We start from the raw sequence: 7,035 nt of genomic DNA on the forward strand, positions 1-7,035 counted from the left end.
CCAAATGGCCCAGACATCCCATAATATGCCCGATGACTAGCACCGCCCCCCCCTTAATCTCAGCCTGAACCCAATAATATATAATGCAAAACTGCATAAACTGATTTCTGCCCCCTTGTATTAGCTACTGCAGGTTTGCAGGTTCATATTTGCAACACTGACTCGCTATCCTTCAGTCGGCTGGTTAATTGTTTTTGTACACCGTACAGACATTTACGCACAATGTTCATTGTAAACATGAGGAAAAGGGAAGTAATTGGTCAAGGCTCCCAGAATGAACATTATGAGTATGACACATTCAATATACATTACCATATAATGGTTGTTCCATTTCCATATCCTCATATTCCCCACCCCCATTATATTCCAAAGCATTACAATTGATTAATTTTATCACATGGACCTATTGTACTTCTGTAAGTAAACAAAGGATGTTCATTATAGTGCATTAGCTTTATTAGAGCCCCCACTGCAACACACTATGAAATACAACACACATTACTGTATGTAGTTTAGGTGTGTAAATAAAGAAAAATAATGATGATGCATGAGATGCATGGGGCACTGCAAGAGATAATGAATAATTTTCCCCAACCTGCAACCGTTACCAATGGAAACATTTGAAATCAGGTCAAATGCACGCTCTTTATTAATTCATAATGCTTTTAGGCACACTGGGTTTCTCTTATTTATTTGTAGATCACATGGAAATACATATATTTTACAATATAAAGATATATATATTCTCATATGGAATTAATTCAGATTATAAACCTGAATAGTTAAATAGAAGATTTTTTTCCCCAGTAAGTGTCGTGCTATTGCATTTGTACTTGGGATGAGAAATTGACTTGCACGTTGTAAAAATTATATGATTAATGAGTCAAGTCAGCATATGTTTTTCTATTACATTAATTCTTCAAATTAATTTAACCAATTTCAACTTCATCTTTAAAGTTGTTCAAGATTTAACTAGATTTTTTCAAAAGTCAGTTTAATATTAGTCAGCAGCTGAACTCAAGTTTTTAAGTTGAAGTAGGTGGACATTTTTAGACCTTCTGTTCTCAGAGCTTTCAGATGTCTGGAGTAGTAAAGTTCAACAGAGTCTATACTATGAAAACATAAGATCAGTTCAATAACTGACTCGTGGCATCTCCTCTCTTTCAGATGTGCTTGTGAGATATGTGCTATTTTTAACCAACCTACCTACTTACCAATCAACCAACATAATGTAATGGTATAATGTTATGATTGCAATTTCTAGCACAGCAGCATCTCCTCTCTTCCAGATGTGCTTGTGAGATATGTGCTATTTTTAATCAACCTACCTACTTACCAATCAACCAACATAATGTAATGGTATAATGTTATGATTGCAATTTCTAGCACAGCAGTCCTGATGAATGGTTAGGAACCATGCAGGGTGTTTATTCAGATCCATAATCCAACTAAAACTGCCTGGAGAGCAAAACATCATAAACCTTATAGATGTACAGTAAACTCCAAAATTAACAACACATTAAATGTTAGGAGAAGACTGGGAAACACTAATGTAAAACATTTAAACAATTAGTAAAGAGACTAGAGTGTATTTACTAGTTGAGTGGTTTAACTAGAGCAGTGTGCGGCCCACCATGCTGAACACAATAAAAAAAAAATAATAATAACTTTCAGTTTTACAATTCATTTGAGTTTTTACATTAATTTAAAAATGTACTAGACAAATATAAGCTATAATGTTTTTGTTATGTAAAATATTTTTTTTCATATTTTATTTTCAGACACGAGCGGACCTGTAGCCTACTCAAGTAATTAACGTTATGCATTTAACGAACACTTACAAGCATGCATTTGGCAGAATTCCATTCAAACAGTCATCAGCAGCCATTAGTTCGGTAAAATTGACCATCAGAATGGACAAATTTGTTATTAAGGTAGAAAAACGAAGGAAGGAACACATACAAACAAGAATAGTCGCAGTATCAGCAGTGAAGGTAGGAGAGTGCTGTACTTTCGGCATCAACTTTCGGTTTGCCCCGCCACTCACTTGAAGATGTTCAGGCAAAAGGAAACACCCATACTACGCAGCAATAATCCTTAAAGGGGTCATATGATGCGATTTAAATTTTTCCTTTCTCTTTGGAGTGTTACAAGCTCTTGGTGCATAAAGAAGATCTGTAAAGTTGCAAAGACTAAAGTCTCAAATCCAAAGAGATATTCTTTATAAAAGTTAAGAGTCAGCCACACCTACCTAAAACGGCTCGTTCTAACACGCCCCCACATGTCCATCATATGACCCCTTTAATAAACGGGAGTCACCCATGAGCTCTCCCGCGAGCCGTCTCAGCGCGCAGTGCAGGGGAAAGATTTTACTCTATCGCTTTGTTTTAGCCAACGGGGGCGTCCCGGGGCTCGAAATTCACAGGGAAGGAGGGGGTAGTGACGCTGGGTGTTACTAAAAAGGTGCCTATAGGTGCGTTTGACTTGAAGCATTGATGGTGACCTCTAGTGGTGACTGTGGAAATCTGGCATAGGGGATGTTGCTCCTCCTAGTGACCAGGAGTGATATACACACCCTGCAGAGCCAGAGACATGTCCAAATTCTTGATTATTGTATTTTTAATACACACCTCGAATATTTGGATTGTTTTTATTGGCTGGTTTAATTTCAGTAGGACTTGAAATACACTTCAGTTTGAGCAAGTTACAAGGTAATAGTGATTTAGAATAGTGAGCTATTTAAATAAATTAAAACTATCTTATATATTATTTTATATATGTTTACACTACTGTTAAAATTTTATGACAGGACTACTGTCATAAATTAATACTTTTACTCAGCAGGGAAGCATTAAATTGATCAAAAGTGCCAGTAAAGACATTTATAATATTACAAAAGATTTCTATATAAAAAAAAATGTTGTTCTTTTGAATTGTCTGTTTCTCAAAGTATCCTGAAAGAAAATGTATCACAGTTTCTACAAACATTAAGCAGCACAACTGTTTTCAAGATTGACAATAATAAGAACTGTTTATTGAGCACTGAATCAGCATATTAAAATGATTTCTGAAGGATCATGCTTTAGGTAGAATTCAGTTGAGAGTATTAAATAAAAATAATAACGTTCATTGAAATACACATTTATCATGTAACTGTACTGATTGCAGTAACTGTATTATTGATTTAAATGTGATTCCACAGAATGTTATATTGATAGAATCTAGCAGTTATATATGCAGAGTAATGTTGAGACGTCAACAGTGACGACAGATTTGTTATTCTGAGATGCTGCTGTACAAGCAGACAACTCTGTGAAAGAAATGCAAAATAATCTTTGATAGTCCTGTGACTCTACAGTGACCTGCTAAAGTGAATTTAACACATGCTGGAAAGCCATGACTCAACAGAATATGTAAAGATTGGTTTATTCAGCCAGGCTCTGATGTCAACACAATGAAAAGACCTTTCTTTTAAGAGTGGCTTTTTAAAAGGGACAAAGAGACACTGCTGGCCTTATTTATCATTGAATCCTGTTGGCAGGTTATATAGCCTACTGTGTCTATTTTGATTCAACATGCTAAAGATCAAATTTCAGGTCAGGGATTTCTTACTTTGTTCAAACCTTTAACTTGTGTGCCAAAACAAACACAATTGGTATCAATATTTTATCCACTTGGCATTTTTTTTATATTATTGACCAATGTAGGCAGATAGGAGGAATAATATATATATATAATAATTCACCCAAAAATGAAAATTTGCTGAAAATGTACTCACCCTCAGACCATCCAACATGTAGACGAGTTTGTTTGTTTCATCCAAACAGATTTGGAGCATTCCATCACTTGCTCACCAATAAATCCTCTGCAGTGAATGGGTGCCGTCAGAATGAGAGTCCAAACAGCTGATTAAAAAAAATCACAATAATCCACAAGTAATCCACACCACTCCAGTCCATCGATTAATGTCTTGTGAAGTGAAAACTTAACTTGGTGTTGGAATTTATAATGTATTTAAATCTTAAAATGAATTTTACTGACAGATCTAAACCCCTATCTAAACCACTAATTGCCCTTATAGTGATTAAATAAACATAATAATTATTTAACTTTATGTAAAAAATTTTAATGCAAATTTTATTGTCCTGAAAGTGCTTCCACTTTTTCCCTTGTGAATAGCAACTAACAAGTCAGGTTAGGACAAATAAACAGCTGTGGCCAAATCACAAAGATACTAGCCCAAACAAACAAATTCCCACAGACGAGTTTCATTTAAAAGACACGACAATGTGGCTCTTAGTTTCGAATTTCTTGTTAGTGAAACCATCTTGGCTACGGGCTTTGTCGATCGAGGAAGAAACATTACTGAAATTCTCTAATAACATTAAATACATTTTAAAAACATGAAAAACATTAATCATTCATAACCAGAATGAAGCCTTGAAGTTAACAAATATGCAACATCCAGAGAGAGGTTTTAGAGGCAGTGAAACATTTAATTTCAATAAAGGATTAAAAAAACAACAACAACAACAACACTTTTTTATTTTAAAGCATACAATAAAATAAGGAACACATATTAAGAAAATCAATAATATCATATAAAAATATATTATAATAAATAGAAATAAAAGAATTTTGATGAAATGTTGACATTATAAGATTATTGTTTTGCAAAAATATAAAACATTTGACAACATAACCTTTGTCTTTGTTTTACATTTTTAAGCCTTCAAACACTATTTATTTCCAGGTTCAAATGAAATAGAAATATCATTTTAATGTGGACCATGCGTGTAACCTAAAGTCGGTGCTTTATTACTTTAGCATTATTTTAATATTCATCATAAGCTTTGCATTCCCTACCAACACTGGAGGATTTTAGTCAGGCTTCTTTCTACCCAATTCCTCCATCTATTTTTACCAGCAGTCACAGAGGAACATTGCAGCACCCTGTGTTTGTAGTCTCCCCTCCTCTTCTCGGGTCCCTCGTTCCCGCTTATTAATCAGTCGCCTTGACCTACTCATCCTCCTCTTTCTCTCCTCCTCTCCTCTCTAATGCTCAGCATCTTCCTCTGACTCATCTTTTCATCCCCTCCCCCTTCTGTTTCTCCTCTCATCTCGCTCTCATTCTGGTTTCCACCCACCTTCTCTCTGTTTTGCCTCTCTCTTCCGCAGTTCGACACTTCCAGGCTTGCCTAACGCAAGGCTACGTGCACTGACGGCAGGTAATCATCGCACCAAAGCCTTTATTCTTGCTTTTGCACCTTTGCATCATTAATGCATCTGTTGCGGGGTCATTACGATGGTTTGGCTTATCGGTTAACATATGTTATTCTCTTTGGGCTTGATTTTGTGAATGTTGCATTGCTTTAGCAGCAATTATTAATTATTATATCAAGACATCGCTGCTTTTAGTGCACGCCTTTGCGGGCAGACCCATGCATGCGGATCGAGTCACTCCTTATGTTGGGATGCAGGAAATGCGAATTTGGGTGGCAGTCTTTCTGGTGCCCCGCTGGTAAAGGGTCGGCCAGATGGATCCCGCACTATGTGTCTGCGTTACTGTTTCTATATACGTGTGTTATCAGTGTGTGTTCAATCTGTTCGCTTTGGAATATCGGTCATTTTATTGAACTGAATCTCATCTTTATAAGTCACTTCGTTCATTTGAGCGGAGTTTAATTAAAATGTTATATTTTCAAGCATTATTTAAAAATTATTAAAAAGTCATTAATGCAGTACATTGTGAGGAAACAAACGATTAGTTCACCTTGCGAGTTCCGAGTCGTATTTGTCACGTGACACACGCAAAACGAACGAATAGCTCTTGAACGAGCCATCTATCGCCAGTTCTCATTGCCGTCAGCGCCACCACTCGCTTCGATGCTCCAGAAAGCTCTTCTTTTCGCCAAGGGCATGTTAAATTATTTATCTTTTTCTTGCCCCATCACGCCACTTTCTGCGCTATCCACCCCACCCCTCCGCAGATCGCCCCCCTCCCCTCTGTATATCTGCTGACAGCGCGGTTGCTGCAGTACCACACTGGCACGGCGCAAATTAGCAGCGGCCGGATTTAGATGCACGATCGTGAGCTGCTCGGACCCGTGCATACATGCCAGTGTTGTCGTTACAAATAAAGCCCCTCCTTCTCCTTCTCCTTCTCCCCCTCCTCCTCCCCCGGTTTAAACGCTGGTGGTCGGTGCATTCCATTAGCAAGGTGACACGTGCGCCCGTGTCTTGTGGCATATTTTGAATGCAATTAGCATGTTCTGGGTTTTCATTGGCTGCCAGCGTGGCATCTCGCTGTCGATGCTTGAACTGTATCATTGGAACTGAATGTTCCAGAAAAACGGATCCATTTTCAAAGCCATCAGATTGATTGGCACTCCTGATGTGTTTGCGTAGACATTGAGGGTTAAGTCAAAATGGATGCTATGAGGCTACTTTATGGAAGCTCCTGGCCTTATTCTGAATGATTCATCAGTGCACGTTATTCTAAATGTTAATCTTAAATCAAAATTGAATAAGTGCTCAATAAATGATTCTCCTATTACCCTATAACTGATACCCAAATATCTATAGGTAGGCCTATTGTTCTAGCAAGCTCACATTCTTGTACAGAACAGGCACTAGTCATGATCCAATCCATTCCCGCCCTACTTTTGTTTCACTTCAAAATTGAACACATTATAGAAGTAAAATGGGTTTCAAATGGCTATGTGATGTTGAGTGTTTGATATTGCATTGGATGGGTAAACAAAAACTGGCATTCCTTCAGAAAAACATCAAGATTTGGACCTCTCAGAGGTCCAACACACATTTTTATCAACTATTTGCGGCACCAAGTGTAACCTGACTAACTGTGTGGACTAAGGGTGCTTTCACACTAGCACTTTTGGTGCGCACCCGGGTTCGATTGACGTCAGAGTGTGAAAGCACCCTAGTGACACAAAACACAGCATTCATGACAAACTGCAGTTTTTGTATACAGAAAGCCCAACCTAGCTGCATTTTGACAACAGAAATGTACTC

This window comes from Sinocyclocheilus rhinocerous, unplaced genomic scaffold, assembly GCF_001515625.1.
Source record: "Sinocyclocheilus rhinocerous isolate Xijiao unplaced genomic scaffold, SAMN03320098_v1.1 scaffold3853, whole genome shotgun sequence".
Classification (NCBI taxonomy): domain Eukaryota; kingdom Metazoa; phylum Chordata; class Actinopteri; order Cypriniformes; family Cyprinidae; genus Sinocyclocheilus; species Sinocyclocheilus rhinocerous.